This window comes from Rattus norvegicus, chromosome 6 (assembly GCF_021556685.1).
Source record: "Rattus norvegicus strain SHRSP/BbbUtx chromosome 6, alternate assembly SHRSP_T2T, whole genome shotgun sequence".
NCBI lineage: Eukaryota > Metazoa > Chordata > Mammalia > Rodentia > Muridae > Rattus > Rattus norvegicus.
The window spans coordinates 117,619,283-117,642,231 of record NC_141539.1 but is presented as its reverse complement, the minus strand read 5'-3'; the positions used below and the strand labels follow the sequence as shown (position 1 = coordinate 117,642,231).

Genomic DNA, 22,949 nt, shown 5'->3' with positions numbered 1-22,949 from the left:
TAACTCAGAATTTTCTTTGGAAATGAGTACTTTCTATACCATGGAGAAGAAGAGGGCCAACAGAGTCTCTTGTAGTGAGCACTAATGGAAGACAGAAACATCACCTACACAGGCTAGCTAGTACCCTGAACTTAATTAGAAACTGATTTCCTTTTCTCAACACTCCCACTAAAGTGACCAGAATGGCCACTGACTGATGGGAAGGGTCTTCTAAATCTCAAGTGGAAGCAGTACAGTCTCTAAACCATTCTTTGTAAATGACTGTGAGGTACATGGAATGCTGTCTCAGACTGAGACTTCTGGTTCTCACTTCCACATGTTAGCAAGAAATGAGACTTACATGATGGTAAATGTGTTATTTTGAATAGGACATACAGAATTTGATATGACAACACAAACAAACACACACACACACATGTACACACACCAAACGCACGCACACACACACACACACACATATATATAATTTGTTAAAAAATAAAGAATAACTTTAGAGATTAATATGATTAGATTCCACCAATTCATAATACTATAAGGTATCACACACAAACAGCATAAAACTGACTGAAATAAAAAACCATGGTGGACAGACGATTTGAAAAGTCAAATAAATGAAGATTATTTTTTATTCAATGTAACATTTAAGGTCTCTGCCTCCTCTCCTACTCCTCCTCAACTCCTCCTCCTCATTATTCAAAATGATATAGTAAAATGCCAAGCCTACTTAAATTAACCACAAGTAAGATTATGTTAATGTATATATTTATAGCAAAGTAACATATCCATGTGATTGATACTTTTATATACATCACAAAACACATTGTGTTGATTGATATTTCTATAAGAACATATCATTGAAGACCAGTCAATCTTGCAGACATCTCTCCAACTGAAGTTTTGTTGATTTTCAGTGTATACTCTTACTCTTTCTTACAAGGACATTATCTTCAAAAGTAAATGTGAACACTCTCCTACTTAGCACAGTCCTACTCTACATCAGTAACAAGACATGCTCCAAATTCTCTCATCATGACCCCTATTGATTCAGGTCCTACCAGGTCTCCACTTCCATCCTTTCTTAAAGCCACGCTTCATTGTATAATTGCCCTAAGTTTTGTGCAATTTCTTAAATAAATAGGACTTTGTTTGTTTTTCACTTTATTGAAATCATATTATATGTGTTATGTTTCATTCCCAACAGTCACACTATGCCTGGGCTATTTGTAGAGACCTCCTCAACCCTGAGAGTTGACTTCAAGAAAACTGTCTCTGTGTTACCCTCCTTCTACTGCCTTTTCCGAATGCATCTCTGTTTTCTCATGGAGTGTAAAGAGCAGCTGTGAATTGACATTTTTCTAACTTCACTATAATTAGGCGGAATATATCAAGAACAAGGACTCACAGATCTCTGTGTTACATCATGTAGCACACTGTGAACTCTAAGGTACATCTATTTACTCTGCAAAATGAGACACCATACTTATTTGTTAAAATAAATCTAAATTTAAAACATCATGATTGTCTTATTTTGCTGCTTCAAAGAATATAAATAGGTGCTTTATAATAGCTAGAAAATACTTCAATGCATAACTTCACAAAATGGCATATAACAGTATTATACTCTATGTACATTAAGTAGTAAGTAGTTTTATTGATATGGATTGATGATAAATTGCCTCTCCACTCATTAGTTTATAAAATAAGAATGAACAGATATCTTATGGAGAGTAAGGGAAAATTATTAAGAAAACTATGGCCCTATTACAATGAAAATTTGTACTCTCATTGAATGAAAAAGCATTTACTTTAAAGCATGACAATAACCGTGCCTTAAAGTGTCACCACTGGCTAAACTTAAACAAATAAATGAGCATATGTTTTCTACAACATTACTTCCTCATCAGGTAATAAATTAAGTCAATTTTGATTAATGCAAAGTTCCTGTCCCCATCATTTCTACTTAAGACTGTCAAATAAATGTCAACGGAATATAGTACTCTGTCATGCCAATTTTTTCATGTAAGATCTGTGGATTTGGGCTGACTCCCTGATACATGTTTCCCTGAGGAAAAAGTATAATTCTAATTATTTGTGTGTGTTTACATACATATAAATGTATGTATATATGTTTGGGTGTATATATGGTGTATCTGTGTGTCACTAGGTATGTAGATATCTACATACAAAATACAGACTTCTCAGTCCACATAAAGTTATTGGTATATTTATGATTTCTGATATGACCACTAGGTTTTGGATAACCAATTGAGGGCTCTTTCTTGGGAAGCCATTTCTTAGCATTCTTTGGTTGCCTCTATTTCTATGTCTATAAAAATAGTGTCATGAATTTGAGAAAATCAAAATTTTGGAGCTTGCTACAATGGAAGGCTTTGAGGAAGGAAAGTGGGAAAATGATGTAATTTTATTTTATGTTCCAAAAGATAAAAACATCTTTAAAACCTATAAATAGCCTTTAAAATATATAAAATGATGCAAACTGATTTTTTTTTAGACTGAGCCCCATAACCTCAGCAAATCTTTACTTAGAGCTATTACCTGGTCTATTTAATTCTAAATAGACTTGATCATTAAAGATGTGTATTGCTATTCCTGGAATAACCATTACTTAATGTTACAAAAAGCAAAGCTTATATTCAACAGAGAAAACAAAAGGAAGGATAAGAAACAAAGTAAGTGATTAGACATGATTAAAGATGAAGCGACAGGAAGAGCCCCCAGTTAGAGCAAATGTTAGCAATCCTGTTTAAACAGGAACATAGGACAGGTTATACTAAATGTACATGTTTTACTTAAGTGTAAGTTTCTGGATATGTCACGTGATACAAGCTCACCTGATGTTTTGCTAAGGCAGATTCATGTGTTGTGTTGCTGAAGCAAGACCCACAGGAGGGCAAATGGTGTTTGGAGAGGGTATAAATAGGTCTCAATTGACAGCAACTGGGGCATGCTTAGCTAGCTTTGCAATGCTTCATTGGTCTTGCATCTTTTCTTACCTGATCTTCCATTAGTTGAGAGGGGCATGGCGAAGAACTTCTACTGGGACCTCGGATGATCCAGTCACTCTGGCTGAATCATGCAGATTCACAGAGGACTGGAGTTTTCTGCTAGATAGTGCTACTACTGAACTGGACTGATGGGATCCTGACAGCGGAGGATTGGAATCGCCTCAAGAACTACATCCCCTGGTCCTATTTACCATCTTTTCTCCCCTACCTTCAGATGGTGGGCCAGAAGAGGAATTGAAGCATTTGAAAACCTTTACTAAAAGTATATGAGAAATGCTAAGTTACCCATACATCCTCAGTATCATATCACATACAAGAGATGTACTTTAAAGGTAAACAAATCCATAAATTGAAAGTAAAAAAAAACATGAAAATGTTACATTAATAAATATAGTTAATTCTTCTTTGCCAATTAGTTTCTGATTGATCACTTTTTGTTGTCTTATTGTTCTAACTAGCATTTCGAATATTATATTGAATAGATATGGGGCAAATGGACTTCCTTGTCTTGTCCCCGATTTTAGTGGGATTGCTTCAAATATCTCTCCATTTCATTTGATATTGGCTATTGGTTTGCAATAATTGGCTTTTATTATGTTTAGGTATGGGCCTTGAATTCCTCTTGAGACTATACAAAAAAGATATCCCACCATGCCACAGGAGCATGTGTTCCACAATGTTCATAGTGGCTTTATTTGTGATAACCAGAATCTGGAAACAACCCAGATGTCCCATAACAGAAGAATGGATACAGAAAATGTGGTTCATTTACATAATGCAATACTGCTCAGCTATTAAGAACAAGGACATCTGAGTTTTGCAGGCAAATGGATGGAACTAGAAAATATCCTGAGTGAGGTAACTCAGACCCAAAAGTATATGCACAGTATGTTCTCACTAGTAAGTGGATATTAGCCAACAAAATAAAGTTTACAGAATACCCAAGATACAGTCTACAGAACTCACAAAGGTCAACTCCTCAATACAACTTGGGAGGGAGAAGAAAGCAACCACAAGGGGAAAGGAAGAGAGGAACAGGGGAGGGAAAGGGAGAAGTGGGGCAAAAGGGGAACATGATCTAGTATTGGGTACTTATTGAACCTACCTCCAGCAGAAGGGCAGGGCATCAGGTGGGAGATGGGGTTGCTATACCACAGTCAAAACTCTGACCCATAATTCTTCTGGTTTGAAAGAAATGCAGGGATGGAAATGGAGAAGACCCTGAGAAAAAGAAGGTCCAGCAATAGGCCAAAGTGAGATCCAGTTCAAGGGAAGGCCCTAAGACCTGACACCATTACTGAGGCTCTGGGGCATCCACAAAAAGGGACCTATCATGACTGCTCCCCAAAAGACCCAACAAGCAACTGAAAAGAGTCAGATCCAGATCTGTGCACCCAACAAATGAATAGAAGCTGCTGATACCTCTGGTTGAATTAGGGGAAAACTGGAGGAAGTTAAAGAGGAAAGCAACCCTATAATAGGACCAGCAGTCTCAATTAACCTGGACCCCTGAGATCTATCAGACACTGGGTTATTAACCAGGCAGCATACACCAGCTGAGATGAGGCCCCCAACATTTATACAACAGAGAACTGTCGGGTCTGGATTTAGTCAGAGAAGATGCACCTAACCCTCAAGAGACTGGAGGCCCCAGGAAGTTTAGAGGTCTGGTGAGGTTGGTGACATGGGGGCATTCTTGTGTAGAAGGGCAAGGGATATGGTTAGAAGGTATGGAATATGGAATAATAGGGTGAACTGGGGGGTAATAAAATCTATAATGTAAAAATAAATAAATTTTAAAAAAGAAAAAAGAAATATAGTTAAGCCATTGTGACTATATTAATAACTTTAAAAGTAGATAATATATCAGATGTCTTTACCAAGTATTAAAAAGTTATTAAACAATGATAAATTAGGGAATTAGGACTAAAATTAATGATTTTAAGATTTAGAAAACAAATATATAATAAAAATCCACAATTGAATATTTGTATAAGGAGATTGGAGTAACACTATCTCTATAATTGAATCACCCAAGTATATAGAGATTTACACAGAAAGAAATTCATGTTTATCCACACTTTTCATATCTTCAAGCTAAACAATAGAAGGCCTCTAAAATCAGCCCCAATAGATTTCACAGAAGAAATTACATAAAATATTCGCTATTACATCTAGCTTATAAGAAACAGACTTAATAGCTATTGTTATATGTCTACATAATCACCCTCATATTGGAAAAGAAATAGGCAATTAAGAGATTCAATTGATTATATCATGAAAGAGGAAAGATATTCAAACTGTAATCATAATTTTAGAATTTAAAAGCTAAGGACTAGAAACAAATTATATTAACCTTATAGCTGAACTGTGAGAAGACTTACTATCATATGCAGTGAGTGTGTGTCCAGACACCAGTGAAGAAGCCCTGCTTGTCCTTTAGAAGTGTGATTATGGCCAGTAGTTGTGAACACCAGAGACACTTCAGCACCTTCTCATCCTGGAGATACTTGGAAGGAATGCGTGAAGCAAAAGTTCAGCTGCTTAGCCCTTTCTTCCTAAACAAGTACTCAGAAACCCAAATAAGTTATCCGTTACTAACCTAAAAATCCAGGGGTTTGTTTAGTTGCTAATTTTACTGGATACCCAGAATCGATGCCATCCAAGTGCAGCCCAATTCTTTAGAAGAGCAACTCTCCAAATCAGATGTGATACTCATTAGAATATGTACATCTCCCTTCAACTTCCTGAGTGAATATTTACTTAGTGAACTGTTTGCCACAGAGAGCACATGGATGCTGTTCCCGCAGATAAGCATGTGTTTGGTCAAACTGATACCTTCAGAGAATATACCAAAGAAGTACAGACTAACAATTTGTTTGCATCACTCCTTTAGCAGAGTGGCCATTTCACCCATGTATGACTTATTATACTGTCTTCGGCTGTATGAGCATATAAGACCAAGAATCAAAAAGAAAATGTTTCCTCTCTCTTCAGATGAGAGAACATACATCATTGAAAAACAAAAGAACATAAAATTTGCAACCATGATATACAATGAGAGTTCTGCAAAAAAGAAATGATAAAAGATTATGAATAATGGAATTTACTTACCAAGGTCTAGAGACTGACAAAGTAAACATACATAGGTATGATGTTTAGTTTTATTTTGGTTTTGGTTGGTTGTTTGGGTCTTACTGATACCCATGTCTGGTCTGTTGTTAGGAAAGATTGAAACTTTTACAGTATGCAACATCCTTCTCATCCTCAGAAAGCCACTTTCATTGTAATAGATTTCACTGAACTAGGAATTTAGGGAAAAGTAACTTGTAAATATTTTGTTAAAGCAAAGCATATTTAAAAATCATCCCAAGTAACTTGTCTGTACTTGGCATACTCTGATTATGTCTAGTTATATTCCTTTGGGCCACTCTGAAGTATGATGTTCTTCTTTGATGTTTACAACCTTTCTATGATTTAAATTCAGTTAGTAAAATCTACAGGAGGGCAAGACCTTACTTGTGTTAGCATATTTAACCTCTAGGGAATATCTGCTTCTGTATAATTATGCACAGACTTAATATTTATACAAATATTGTGTGCCAGCAGGGAGGAGGTGGCAAATGGATTTCTCTCATGAATATTCAATAGTGCCAGTTCTAGTGAGAAAAAGACACAAACATCTTTCTTTGTGGATATAAAACAAAGGGATGTCTGTATACTTTTCCCTTCTGCTCTTTACTTGCTTAAAACTGGTAAGACACAGAAATTGCTAAAGCAGGCATTTATTATTTCAGGTATGACAGTAGTATGATGTTTTAATCCAGGTAGCATAATCTTTATTATGTGGGTCAGTACATACATAGTACATGTTACACACACACACACACACACACACACACACACACACACACACACACTTCAAAGTAGCAAGTGTAAATGTTATGATACATTGTGATTATTTCATCTTTTTGGTTTTAAAATTTGATACTTGTTAATTTTTTTCACTGTTTGGAAATTTCACCCATACACATAATGTATTTTGATCATATACATCCTTCATTCTATCCTCTGTTTCCTTCCTTACTTCCCCACCGCTTCCAAGTTTACAAACACTTTCTGTAAACTAATACATATATTTTAAGGGCATTAAATGATAAGTAGGCATCAGTAAGGGCGTATAGTGCATTTGAATTTTTACCTTCTTTTTTCTTTATTGTTGAAGTTTTAACCTGAGCCTGACTACTCCTATTGTGAAGTCACTCTTCAAAGAGAGGATAAGTATTCTGTCCCAATTACTTACTACTAGTGATGAAATGGATCTTGGAGGAGAACCTGCAAGCACCACTTAACCAAAACAGCATAATCCCTAACAACAATCTAAATAGTTGTCCCCATGGCCACAGAATAATGCAGTCCTCATCCCTCATCAAGGACACTGCTCTTCACAATAGATGGAGAGCATTACACAAACAACCAAAATTCACACTTGTGGTGAATGGATAGTAAGTATGAATATGTATGAATAGAAATATGTATGCTACTTCCTTCAGGAAAAAAAACCCAACACACAGAACAAGTCTTTCACAATATGCACTAGAGTCAGGCTTATTTCTTAGAGATAAAATAAACTACAACAAACTTCAAGATCACTCAACTCTAGTTTATGGGTAAGGCTACCAGTTAAGGCATCTGAATAAACACTCCTGTTAAAAACCTGATAATCTCAATGATCTCGTCACTCTAGGTTTTCACTGTAAGCTTCTTGCCTCTGTTATCAGAAACATCAGAAATCAACCTCTCTCCCTATCTTCCTCTCACATTCTCTTTTACTTTACCCTTCTTTCTCCTCTTACAATATCTCCCCCACACTTCTTATCATGTCTCATGAAAACTCAAGATTTTTTTTAAAAAAGCTTCCAAATAGTTTCTCTCCAAGGTCTAAATACATATATTTGCTATTGCTTTTTCTCAGGAAACTAAAAGAGAAATGTTTATACAAAAAATAGAGACCTTTAGAGTTAAAGACTTCAAAGGAGCATGGTATTGTGTGTTGGATGGTCAAAAGTTTGCACATTCAAACAGTCTGTAAGATATTTTTTCCACAATTGAATTTTGTTTCATCGAAACTCTTGTGACTCTGCACAGTCAAACATAGGCTATTTTCTAAGTAAAATCTTGACATTCACAGAAGAGTGATCTAAAACCTAATATTTCAGAACTTAAAGATTTAGATCATCAAACTTAATTTGTGAAATGTCTATGTAAATCATGTTTGAAATGAGCCTTGTAAAGAGCTCATGCCATGCAATAGTCTGGACAAGAAAAGCTAACTCTCTCAAACACCTAGTCCTCAGGCCTGACATGTGACAACTTCCGACAGGATGATAGTCTACTCAGCATTCCAGACAAAGATAAGCACACCTTTCCCCATAAGCATGCTTAGAATAGTGACATAATGTCCTTATATCATAAAGATGATCACCAAACTTGAGAGTCAAAACACTGATGAACTACAGATACTAGACTCTGCAAACATTGAGTGAAAGCCATCATCACGGCCTGTACAACATATTTTCCAGATAATTAAGCATAAGAATAATTCAACTTCTCTCATGTTTAAGCTGATGCCTGTGAGGGTTTTCTGATATATGCAGTGGACCTAATATTTCTCTAGCATCTACTAACTCATGATTATAAAAATCAATCACTAAGGGCTTCAGATATGCTCAATCATTAGTTGCTGTGCAACATGAGGACCTGAGCATAGAAATGGAACAGCCATATAAAACACAAGACATTGTGCCATAGAACTAATCCTAGTACAGAGGCATATCTAGGGCATATCCTGGAGCTGATCAACTAGTAATGCTGAAATATCAATATCAAGATCATAGACTTATTGAGAGAAATGTCTTAGAAAATAAGCTAAACCATGGAAAAAATCAGAAGAAAAAGGTACTTGCCACCATACCTTATGGGTTCAGTTGTATCCTGAAAGTCAAATGATGAAAGAGAGAGAGAGAGAGAGAGAGAGAGAGAGAGAGAGAGAGAGACAGACAGACAGAAAGACAGAGACAGAGAGAGACAAAGAGACAGAGAGACAGAGACAGAGACAGAGAGACAGAGAGAGACAGAGAGACAGAGAGACAGAGAGACAGAGAGACAGAGAGACAGAGAGACAGAGACAGAGAGACAGAGAGAGACAGAGACAGAGAGACAGAGAGAGACAGAGACAGAGAGACAGAGAGACAGAGACAGAGAGACAGAGAGAGACAGAGACAGAGAGACAGAGACAGAGACAGATATTGATTTTGTTCCTCTATGTTGCCCTCTAACCTTCACATAAGATTGATGACATTTACATCCACACATGTATGCACACTCATTCACAGTAAATAAAAAAATAATAACTAAAATATAAAATGGAGAGTAATCAAGAAATATTCCCAAGACTAATGTTGACCTCGGGTCTGTACATGTACCTACATGGACACAAATACATACAAATCAATAAAGAAATAATTGCTTTGTTATAAGTTGCGCAAGGGCAGGGATGTAACATAGTTGGTAGAAAACCTGCCTAGTGTAAAAGTTGTTTAATGCATTTGTTGGCATATAATGAATAGAATTATAACAGTGTGTATCATACTTACATATTCTATAAGTAAAAATGTCGTTGCTATGGAGATTCACATATTTCCCTGAAATCAAAGCTCTTCTTTTGTGGGTGTCTCAGAGTGACCTACTCCTTCTTCAAAGCTTAAATGCCTCATTGTGCTTCCCACAAAAGTTCCAAAATTTGTTAGGATTGGGAAAAGCCTCTCTTAGGCTCTCAGAACCCAACCTGTCATTGTTCTTTCAATCCAATGCTCTCTTGAGAATGTCACCTACTGTGTCCACTTCTTGAGCTCTTACTTAGAATGTGGTTCTCTAAGGACAGCTATGCTCCAACTTCATTACCTCTCACTAGTTTGACTTCTATCTCATGGCAGCCCCAAAACAGCACTTTTTTTGCTGTATGTTGAATAAGTTAGATTGACTTTAACATCAAAAAATTGTATCAGAAGTATTAGACATCAAGAAAGACTGTATTTGACTATTTTCAGGTAGTGTACAGATAGAAATCAATTTTTCTGAAAAAAAAAAGAAATTGGGAAACAGTATTCTAGCATTAAGGTAAGCTAGAGTAAAATTCCTACATGGTAGACATCAGAATTTGACCAATGTGATGAGCTTAAACTGTACTATCTGTTTAGAATTTATGACCATTACACTTATAATTTTCTTTAAACATGGGAATACTGTCTGGTTTTAGAGATTACATTTTTAAAAGATGCTTCTCATTTACTTGAGAAACATGTTGTAAGATTATAGTGTGCAAGTGTCCAGTGATGATTTAAATCTGAAAGGCATGGAGAAATTTTATGATTACAAGTTCTCCAAGGTAAATGCTCTAAATACAGGTAGGTCAGAGGCCAAGAGTCAGAAAGAAATATGTCCAAAGTTTAGTGGAGTGGGAGGAAAAATGAAGACCATGTTGGTTGCAGTTTAGAATAGTAGACTCCATATATCTACTACCATTGCTAATAGGTCATGTCCTTAATCAAGGATAGCCATAAGTGAAAATGATGTAATCATAACACATAAAAGTTATGACTCCTATGATTCCTGCCAGGAGTAAGGGGCAGAGGGGCAAGAGGCCTAGTTGTTGGTGATCCTTTTTCTATAAGTTAAGATCCTTTCTAATTTAAGATTTTTTTACACTGTGTTTCAGGCCTTTTCAAAGGGAACATTTACCCTATTACAATAAAACCTCAACATCTATAACCTTCATGTCAGTAAGAAATATGTAGATCCAATAAGCCATATCAATTATCTCCAATGCTTCCCGTCCTCCCCAGGAAAGAATGATGAGAGTCCAGACCCAGTCATCTACATATTATATCTCATGGTAAGTTTCAATCAAATTAATATTCTCTACTCAAACATGCTATTATATCACATTTTCTTTATTCTTTGAACATTGAGAAAAATACCAACAACGATTTTTAACTCTAATAGAAGATAGAGAAAAAAGATTCTGCACAATATTAGCTACTTAAATGTTTGGAGGTGGTAGGGGAAATTATTATCCTTATTCTCTATTCTACTTACAACTTTTGGATACAACCTAGCAAAAATGATCAGTTAAAATATGGGAAGGTATGATAGAGCTCTCCATCTTACTCATAAGTATTTGACTGCGGCTCTTTGTAAATTAAATATAGTTTTAAAGGTGGAGTTTATGCTTGATTCCTGGGTATAGATTTTATCTTGTATAAATTTCTCATACTCTTGGTACAAAAGTCCAACAATGGATACAAGTTCATAAAGAAAAGAGGGAGCACATTAAGGCAAACAAATCTGACAGGTATATTTCTGGCCTCAGATTAGCACTAATTTGCCAAAGGCAATGCCAATAAAGTCCTGACTAGAAAAAAAGCCCCATATTGCTTTGAGCATTCCTCAAGAGACATATACTCAGGTGAAGCCATGATTCTTTAGTTCACTAAAGGAAAGAAATTCAGGATTAGTCAATATGAAGCAAAGTTAGAGTTTATTAAGGAAAGATTTAATCCTTAATTTAAGCACAAGGATTTATAGAAAGAAAAGACAACCAGGGAAAAAACAAATACAAGCAAGAATATCTATGGTCTTCTCAAGAGAGAGCCAAGCTTCAGTATTAACAATGGATAGAATATATTATATATTATGTCATCAAAACTATACATATAGTGGTCAACAAATCACAAAAGAAACCACACATGGTATGTACTTAATGATAAATTGATATTTGCCAAAAAGCTTGAATTACCCAAGATACAATCCACAGACCACATGAAGCTCAAGAAGAAGGACGATCAAAGTACAGATGCTGCAGTCATTCTTAGAAGGGGAAACAAAAATATTCATAGGGGGAAATATGGAGACAAACTATGGAGCAAAGACTGAAGAAATGGCCATGCACAGCCTGCCCCACCTGGGGATCCATTCCATATACATACATCCACCAAACCCAGACAATATTGCTGATACCAAAAAGTGCATGCAGACAGACGACTAATAAAGCTGTCTCCCAAGATGCTCAGCCAGAGCATGACAAACATAGAGGCAAATGTTCACAGTTCCTTTGGAGGAGTTAGAAAAAGGATTGAAGAAGTTGAAGGGGTTTGCAACCCCTTAAAAACAATACCAACCAACCAGAGCTCCCAGGGACTAAATCACTACCCAAACAGTACACATGGATAGATCCATGGCTTCAGCTACATATGTAGCAGAGGATGGCCTTGTTGGGCACCAGTAGGTGGAGAAGCCCTTGGTCCTGCCAAGGCTGGACCTCCCAGTTTAGGGGAATGTCAGTCAGGGAGGTGGGAAGGGGTGGGAGAATGGGTGGGAGAACATCCTCATAGAAAAAGGGGGAAATGGGATGGGATAGGGATTTTATGGATGGGAAACTGGGAAAGGAAATAACATTTGAAAGGTAAATTTTAAAAATCCAATTTAAAAAATGAAAATTCAGAACATATAATGAGTCACTCTATAGAAAAAGAGAACTGAGGCAAAGGAGAAGGGGAAGAGAGGATATGGGATGGATGGTTTGTGGAAGGATAAATGGGAAAGGGGATATCATTTGAAAATATAAATAAATAAATAATTAAAGACATTTTTATTAAAAATTATATATATAAATGCTTTATTGCTTTATTATGTGTATGTTGTAAGTATTATATAATATATAAAATATAGGTCTAAGCATATACATTATATAACATATAAGTTACAGGCCTGAGCTTATATGTTATATTATATTTACATTTATATATAATCAGTATATAATATATATTTAACAAAATCAGAAAAAGGTTTGGAAGGGTGAATACCATCTATAGTTTTTTAATAATCCTTTAAAATTTAACATATCTATTTAAATATAGATATATAAAGATTTAACATATGAAAGTGTATGTGTGTGTGTGTGTGTGTGTGTGTGTGTGTGTGTGTGTGTGTTAAATGGTCTGAGAAGAATGCAATCCCATATGATAAAAGCATGGCTCATAAGGGGTTCACAATGGAGTTAAAGCACACCTTTTACTGTAAATAGGCATCTTTGTGATATTATTTGAAAAGGTGAAGGTTTACATCTGAGAAAGGGAACAGGCCATAGGTCATTGATTCTCAGACCTCAAATATGTTCATTTATTGTTAAAATATCTTATTCGAAACATCAAAAGAATATTGTCTCTATGTAAGAAATCTTCAAAGTAAATGTTAGTTGTACTGGAATATTGACCTTCTGTTGGCAAAACCCCAGGATAAGAGAGTCCTTTCTTCTCCCAGGGTCTTCTTAATTTTTTATGTCTTTCTCTCTTGACTTATTCACATTCCATTAAAAATCATATGACCCAAAATAATGCAAAATGTACTTTTCTCACCAAGGTCAGTGAAATAGAATGAGTATCTCTGTACAAAGTTTCCATTCTTAATTATAATTCACTACTTTCTCCAAGAAGACAAATTAAGGTTCTTTTAATGTTTGCTGAGACCCCTTCAGATTTTGATACAGACATCCAAAATGTTGCTAACTCATATTCTATTCCAGCAATCCTACCCCTCAAAAAACTCAGCTCTTTAAGCGAAGTTGGATGGCTTTCTGAATAGAGTATAAAATCTCACACCACCATGCAAAGGACATGAGTCATCCTTCTTTCTTAGGTATACAGTCTGAACGTACTACCCATCCATTCATCACTTTGTTGCTCTCTTGATTATAATATCAGCTTTCCAGATGTTCATCTCAATAAAGTATTGTCTCATTAGATATTCAAGACATGCTTGTATTTGGTGCTTACAAAGTGTATATCTCTTACTTCATTTCACCTCAGATATAGGCATTGAATTATCTCACATTGTTACAAGGATGTTAACAAAAAGATATGGAGATAATTCCCACACATGATTATGCTAATGTATACTATTATATTATTACTGTCAATCTCTTAATTTACCTAATATACACATTTATCACAAATATATGCCACATTTAGCTTGACTGTCATTGACACTGACAAGAGTCACCTCAAGAAAGGAATATCAGTTATGAGCTGCCCAGATAAGATTGGCCTATGGGAAAGCCTGAGGAGGCTTATCTTGACTGCCAATTGCTGAAGCAGTAACTATATTACTATGGGCAGTAAGATTTCCTAGGAAGGCATCAATGGGATGTCTGAGAAAGCTAGCTAAGCATGAGCCGGTGAGAAAGCTAAGAAGTATTTTTTTTGTGGTTCTTGTATTCAAGGTCCCTGTTTTGAGTTTTCTGCACTGCTTCTTTCAGTGATGAACCCTAACCTGTAACCTGACATCAACCCCTTTCTCAAAGTGTTTTTATCATGATATTTGTCACAGCAGCAGAAAGGAAACAAGAGCAGTATATAAAATATGCAGCGCATGTAAGGTTGAACTATACCTGGCATCAACCGCCTTTGCAGGCCAAGCAAACCTGCAATTCAAGGGTCAGGTACAACAAAGAGTAGCTTTCAGTGTGACACAATAAAAATTATAAAGCTGCTTACAATATTATGAGATTTTTTTCTGTGATGTTTTTAAATGAATGGTGTGGTTCTCAGAGGTGAGAGGACAACATGGTCCTACTATGTCCAATATGGACACATCAGTGAAAGTGTTGTTATACCTTGCAGACAGAAGGCAACACAATAATACCTGGGAACACTTCCGTGTCCTTAAAGTAAATGAAACTCTTGAAGATTTAGAAGTTAGTTGATTATGAAAGGAAAAGTTGGTCAATACTTCCTTCTGTCCTGTAACCAAAGCAGATACCCAAGGGGCTCAGTTCTAACTGATGTAGGGTTGTAAACACTGATGGCTGATGGCAACATTGGAAGAATGAACCACTCATCATCCCTGACCTGGAGTGAGGAGGCAGCATCCTACATAAGACTAACATTCTTTGCTACCATTTCTTCATAGACTTTTGTCATAAACACTAATGAGGAAACTTCAGAATGCTGGAGAGCAATTGCTAGCACAGAGTAGGTAAAATTCTTAGCTGTGATACAATAAACAGAAACTAGATCTTCAGGTTTATACACTCAGCACTTGAACTGAAAGTAAAATGTTTGGCTATTGATGCTCTTCAAGTGTTTTCAGCAAATCTCTTCAGTTACTTCATTTCTTTGTGATGGAAATTCCCAGAAATGCCATCTCTCTTCTCCCTTACAAATATTCTTCAAGTTCATGGACAAGCTGCATTTCTGGACCTGCTCTCTCCTTTAAGCTAAAATCAACCTTTTTAATTTTCAAAAGCCAGAGACTTCCATCAAAGGCTTAGGAACCATTTCTGAGCAGCCATAGAATGCGTGTTTTATACTAAAACATTTGTGGAAAGGAATTTAATAGAAGCTAAAGTACTTTCAATGCAATAATTTGAAAATTCACGTTAGGTTCACTTCTAGACTCTATGCAATCACAATAAGACGAATTTACTCTTATTAATACTATAGTTGCACAAATGCAAAATTGCACAAATTTCTATTCATTGAAATCGAGAATGAGATTATAAGTCAAGAATACACACAACTGGTGTGCTGTGCATAAAAAAAAAATTTCAAGATCTCAAATTGTAATGGGAACTTTATAGCCAACACATATAATCCTTTTGTACTTAGGTACAAAAAAATGTTGATTTAATTGATTTAGTTTTTTATGTTCTAAAACTATACATTTGGCACAAACACATTTTAAATAATATATTGGGAATTATTTTTCAAATATTATGAAATTATATGTGTATTTTATAATTTCTTCTAAAATACAAACAGAGTTATTAGCCTGTTTCAGTCAGAATTCATTGAGAACTCATTTTTATATGTTTATGGGCTTCATTATAGGAACAACATCCTTACTTTCTATCTTTATTTTTATAATCACTTGATTCAAATACCTAATATGATACACTTTAAAGAAAACTTTTATGACACTTTGAGCTATGTGTCCCAAAATGCCAATGTTGAATCAAACATATTGGTCAGATCATTCTGTATTGGCTAAAAGAGAAATTGATTGGTACAAACGATTGTTGCATCATGGCTGATTCAAAGGAAAGAACATATTAGATACCATTTATTCCATGTAATGCTTCCTAAGTTACAAGGCAGTATGTTTTCAAAGGTAGTACATTATAAATTACAATATTTATTATCAAAAACACTGAATATATCAATATGTATACACGTTGCTGTAGCTTTGGGGCATAAGAACATATACATGTATACATTTACAATAGATGTATGTTCATATACAAGTGTATATGTACACGTATACATACATATTCCCATTCTTTGTGTGTATATATACATATGTATTTATAAATGTGTGTGTGTGTGTGTGTATCTCCTGTATATGATTTCAAAAGAAGACTTTCTAACTCTAGCACTGCTCTTCAAGACAGCGGCAAATAATACACCCTACATCTGTCCTCCTAAATAGGAAACTCAGGACCAGAAAATCGTTTCCTAGTCTGCTAGGTTTCAGATCACTTCTGTCTAGCCTAATGCATTTGTCACATCTCCAAACCCAGCTTCAGTCAAGAGGTGTATATATCCTGCCTACCTGATATGAATCCCATATTTTTGGCTAAGGGTTGTGGAGGGGTGAAGAACTGAGTGAGAAGCCATGTGTACCTGACAGGCATTCATGGACAACTGGGAATCTTGCTCACTAGTGAGGACATAAAAGTTTGACAAAGGCATTTTCCCCAGGTAGATAGATCATGAGCTGCTCTCTCTCCAATACTGCTTAGGACGCTGTGTAGCATCTAACATCAGTCTTCTGTCTTGATGAGGGACTTGGAAGCACATTCCTGGATGGTTGCTCCTCCCATACTCTCCTTCCTGTTTCCAGCGATCACTCTCTACATGAATGTTCTTTTCAGAAACCTTGGTCTTGAACTTTTATCTCGGGATAACGCTGCCTAAGAACTAATCTTAATACATGGAATGCAAATGCTTAATGCAAATGTTTAATGATAGTTCAGAAAAAGTAGACACACGTCAAAATATTTAAAAGATGGAGACAAAACACTATGTTTAAAAAGTATGTTTAAGCATGCAAATAAATTGTATTGTTTTATCCACATGTATTTTCTTTAAATTCTAGTTTCTGTTGCACGTTCCTGTGTCAGGTGGTGATTGGGCATGTGCTCCTGAAAGTGCAGAAGTCCTGAAGAGGGCATCAGATCCCCTGGAGCTTGAATATTGGTGTTTGCAAGTTTTCAAATGCAAGTCCTGAGAATGGAATGCTGTCCCTCTGTGAGAGTAGTGCATGTTCTTAATTGCTGAAATGTCTCTTGAGCCCAGTTTTCACATATTTTAAGTATACTTTCATTTTATACATTCTATAGCAACTCTGTGATATTTTATTTAGAAGTAAGGCTCTTTTCAGATAAGAGTGGCTTTCTAACATCGTGCAGCATCTTCTAAAAGAAACTTCTGCTATCCATTTGTCCCTTTCTTTTCTCTGTGATCTCACAAAGAGACAAGAAATACTGTGCTCAGCCACAAGACTTCTATTTTTTAATGATTGCATTATATAGTGGTGAATATTAAATTAAAGAACCTACTAGGCCACGCTAGAGCTGGCTGTATCGGGCCACATGACATCTGCGGGATATTTTCATCTTAAAGAGCAACCCGACTCCAATCATCCCCCAATCTCCATCCCATGCTGCCGCTGGCTACTCTCTGAGCCGGACAGCAATTTCGCCATCTCTCTCGTTTCCAAGGCGGGTCACTACCACAGCAGTTCCATACCGAGACCGCCTCTCTGGCAGCTCTCTGGCTGCGGACTCTGATCACATTCCCAGCATCTGCCCACTGCGGTTCTAGTTACGACTCCTGGTAGCCCGTTAAAATCAAAACTCAATAAGCTTGTAATTTAACAATCAGATTTATGGCAGTAAATTCAAAACCCACAAAAGGTCTGCCCAATAAACTCACAACCAATTGATAATGATATAAACTGCCCACCTAGATAAGACAAATTGTTCTATAAAAATCCATCCCTTATGAAATATTGATGACTACCTGAGGCCATTTAAGGGCACACGAATCTGGGTCATCCTTTTCTGGTCCCATCTTGGTTCTTCTGCCTTTCTCCTCTCTCTCTCCCTTCAAAATGCGGTGCCTGCCTTGCTTTTTCACTGTCCAATCACAGGCTTTGCCTTATCTCGTGTCTGCCTTCACCTGCATAAAGAAAACAATTTACGGCTTTATTTTATGTGTAATGGGTACGTTGTCTGCACACATCACTGGTGCCATACAGGCCAGAAGAGGGCATCAGAATACCCCAGAGGTAGAGCCACAGACATTTGTGAGTCTCCATATACGTGCTGGAATAGAATCCAACTTACTTGACAAAACATCCCATATCCTTAATCACTAAGCCATCTCTCTACCTTCACATGTTTGTCTGCCTTCCATGAAGGTAAAAGTAGCTATTGGGGCTGTTTTAATGAGAAGAAGCATGTGACTTCCAAAGTTCCTTTTAAGTTCAAGCAAACATATTCACTCAAAATCCCTGGAAAACGGTTTTGACTGTTGGATGTCTAGCAGCAGTTTGAACAAGGAGGCGACTCTCAGAATGTATGCCTGAGGAATAGTCCAGCAGAAGCTAAGAGAACTCTGGGTCCTTTATGACATACAATAGCCAACCAAGCTGTAAGTTACACACCTCTAGATTTATATAACAACGGGAAGAAACAGCTTAATACTAAGTGAGACTTCAGATTTATCTATTATGTGCATTAAAAATTATCCTGACATCAAAATCCCATATACCCAAATTGCAGCAAGTACTTAACTAAAATAGTGGTTCTGACCAGGGGTCATTTTTTGCCGAAGAATGTTTGAGGACTTCAGCACATTTTTTATTTATTAGTTGTACCTGATGAATAAAGAATGGAGATAAGAGTAAATAAGCTACGCTGTGCAAAATAGCCCTTAAGACAAAGCTTTTATTTTGTCCAAAAATGCTATTAGTGATAAAACTGGGAACCCCTATGTTGTCTTTCAGTCTACGTTTGTCTCCGTTGTCTTTGCTCGCATACATATTGATCGATCTCAAGAGGTGTTTGGAATAGACCCACTTTATGTATTTATTGCTTTTGTTTAGCTGAATACCTCTATTTTCCTCCTTCGGTTTAGTAGAGTTATAGAAGCAATACTTAAAAATTTCCCAACACTATCTGAGCATAGAAGAAAGTTACTGACAGAATGTAGGGCAAACCGAGAATATAATTTTAAGGTGATGAATGAAATACCAGAGAGAATCCTTCTGTACTCACTTAATTGTTTTTGTGCTTATAGCTAAAGACATTTGCTACCATGGGAGATGGTGGAACATGCATTCGATTATTCTCTCTGCATTTTGTTAAGACTTCAAGATACACTCCATTCATTTTCTTATTAAAAATAAAGGATGCTCATCATAGAATGGTTAAAAATCATTATTATTGAGCAAAGAGAAAGAAATTAGTCATCCATGATCCCAACAGACTAGAAAGAACTGTTAATTCTGCAATCTGTATTTATCCCGATATTTTTTGTGCACACACATTAGATCAGCATACAATTGATATACCATATTCTCCCATTTTATAATCAGTATAATTTTTCTCTACTTGAAAATATTACTCTTTTATTCCACCAATTACCCATTTATGTCTCCAAAGCCCAAACCAGGTGAAAAATATTTTGTCATATTTCAAACAGCAGAGTTATACACAGGTTCAAATGTTGCTTTCAGGGAGACTAGATTCCATAAAAATGTACAATTTTTCTCATTAAGCACTGTTCTTATATTGCTTCTAGCATCATCTTTTGCCTGGGAAATTACACAGTCTTTCTCTCTCTTACTCTCAAACATGCAATGACAATCAGAATGATGCATTCTGTCACACATTTCATCAATAGTATGAATTCATGAAGAAAACAAAGTAAGTAAAAGGATACCTATGCTTGGTGATACTTCCTTAAATTTCAATTGATTATCATCATCTCCAGTCCTGTTAAGCCTGTGAGAGGGTAGAAGCCTCATGGAAGACAAGCAGGAGAGAAAAAAAAAACGTACTCCCCTTTGCCATGAAACAAACAAGAGATAGAATGAGGTCAAGAACAAGGCATAAACTTCAAATATAATTGCCCACTTCCTCTAATCAGATCCAAGGATCCTACCACTTCTCAAAGATCTTTTCTGAATTTAAAATCCATTCATATAGTAAATCATTGATTAGTCAGAGCCTTCAAGTTTTATTATCTGGGGAAATGCCTTCACCAGCATGCCCAGAGGTGTGCTTTAGTAATCCCCTAGGCATATCTCAATCCAATTAAGTTCTCAATCAAAGTTAAGCATACATTACATTTTCAGATTAAAAACAATCTGATTTCTGTACATATTTATTTCCCAGTGCAGGTTGCAAGACCTACCTTAAAATAATAAGGAAAACCTCTAATGTAGAAATACTATCTAGATTATGACTGTCTTGAAAAATAAATTGAAAGAAGCTTTAAAAAGACAACTCTTATTCGCCAGATGTGATTGCCATCTTGGAGGATTACTTCTGAATAAGCTCACCCTTTCAAGCTCTTTCTGAATTCTGGATAGACGGTTCGACTCAGCTGTGCTTGGTTGCATCTTCTCCAAGCTGACTGATTCAATCTGGCTTCTCTCAGCTTCTCACTGAATTGCTCTGCCTGACTTCCTATCTGTCTAATCTGTTCTAATCTTTGGGCTTCCCCTCATTCTCTGGCTTTTTTTGTCTTCACCTGTGGCTTGTTCTCTCTGTCACCTCTCTTGGTAATACTTGCCTACCAAAACTGTCACACAAAGAGACAATGCACCTCTTTCTTTTGTTCTAAAGTAGCTTCTCTTCCCTGTGCTGTTCTCACACGCAGGTAAGTTGAGTGCACCCTATCTCTGACTCATTCTGTCAAATCTTTCTGCAATTCATCATTTAGTCTGTCTGTCTCTCAATTACATGTCACTTTCAAGCATGGCTGTTTTCTTCTCCAGACTAAACTTACTGTCACTGTTAGGGATTAAAGATGTATAGTAAGTGTGTGCTGTATTCCAGGAAGATTATTCTGTAATCCAGATCATGTCTGCATTTCAGCTAGATAACATAGACCTAGAAAGTCTTTGGATATGATCCCTTTCCTGAGCATCCATGCTCCTGGATTAAAATTCCTCTATGCTACAGACAGAGTTTCCCACTTAATGATACATTAATTTAGAGTTATAATTGACTATTATCGCATAAATGCCTCTGAAAGGAAATAATTATTGAAATTTGTAATTCTCTTTTGTTTTTAATTTTTTATGAGATATATTTCTTTACTTACATTTCAAATGTTATTCCCCTTCCCAGTTTCCTGTCCATAAGCCCCCATTCCTTCCCCTCCCCTTCCCCCATACAGGTATTCCCCTTATACATCCCCCTTACTGCCCCCCATATTCCCCTGCATTGGAGGTCCAACCTTGGCAGGACCAAGGGCTTCCCCTTCCACTGGTGCCCCAACAATGCTATTCTCTGCTATATATGCAGTCGGAGCCCTGGGTCAGTCCATGTATAGTCTTTTTGGTAGTGGATTAGTCCCTGGAAGCTCTGGTTGGTTGGCATTGTTTTTATGGGGTTTCAAGCTCTTTCAACTTTTTCAATCCTTCCTTTAATTCCCCTAAACAGGGTCCTGTTCTCAGTTCAGGGGTTTGCTGCTAGCATTGACCTCTGTTTTGGACATGCTCTGGATGTGTCTTTAAGGAGAGATCTATATCCAGTCCCTTTCAGCATGCATTTTTTAGCTTCATCAATCTTATCTATTTTTGATGGCGATATATATATATATATATATATATATATATATATATATATATATATATATATATATGCCACATTGGAGCAGGCTCTGAATGGCCATTCCTTGAGTCGCTGCTCTAAACTTTACTTCCATATCCCCTCCTATGGATAGGTTTTTTTCCCCCTTTTAAGAAGGAGTGGGTGCATCTTCATTTTGGTCATCATTCTTCTTGAACTTCCTGTGGTCTGTGGATTGCATCTAGGGTAATTCAAACTCTATGGCTAATATCCACTTATCAATGAGTGCATATCAAGTGTGTTTTTCTGTAATTGAGTTACCCAACTCAGGATGATATTTTCTAGTTAATTCCATTGCCTATGAATTGTAATCAAACTCATAAATGTCCATGAACTTACTAAAGTGATCAATGTAGCTAGGAACTCTTTAGCAGTCCAGCAAGCCCAAAAAGCAGTACAGGATTTTCTTCTATGACCTGAGTAAGAAGGCACACCTACCTGTGTATTCAGGGAGCAGAAAAGCAGATGTCAAAATGGCTCACACTTTGAATTTATTTCAGTGCACTGCCTTAGTAAAGAAAATTTAGAAGCAAGCTTATTGAAGCTTAAATCTAGACTGCTACTAAATTTTTTGAGCTATTTTTGCCTTTTGAAATTCTCTATTTCCAAAACTTACTTTTACAAGTCTATAGAAGATTGGTCATGTGTGACAAGTACAGGTTTGTGACTCTTGTTTGCTCTTCTTGATATTAGTAGGGCCATGGTCTTCCCCAGACCATGGTCTCTGTTGTTTTCCCACTGATGTTAGGCAACAATACTGATTTGTTTGCTCTTCTTGATATTAGTAGGGCCATGGTCTTCCCCAGACCATGGTCTCTGTTGTTTTCACACTGATGTTAGGCAACAATACTGAGTGGACAAGTATGGGCTAATACGCAACTACACACAGATTGGTTAGAGACATTAAAAGGAAGTATCCTAAACAAAACAAGGATTCA

General features: G+C 36.4%; 1 long non-coding RNA gene across 1 annotated transcript in view; it reads right to left on the bottom strand.

Annotated features, from left to right (window-relative positions):
- The window catches only part of LOC120103593 (uncharacterized), a 104,632-nt gene extending 85,878 nt beyond the window's left edge, over positions 1–18,754 (bottom strand). The window contains exons 1-2 of the long non-coding RNA XR_015623497.1: positions 18,538–18,754; positions 18,167–18,325 (exon numbers count right to left, since the gene is read on the bottom strand). This is a non-coding gene — a long non-coding RNA (uncharacterized LOC120103593). The remainder of the gene's footprint in view (positions 1–18,166; positions 18,326–18,537) is intronic.
- Between the last annotated feature and the right edge of the window lie 4,195 nt (positions 18,755–22,949).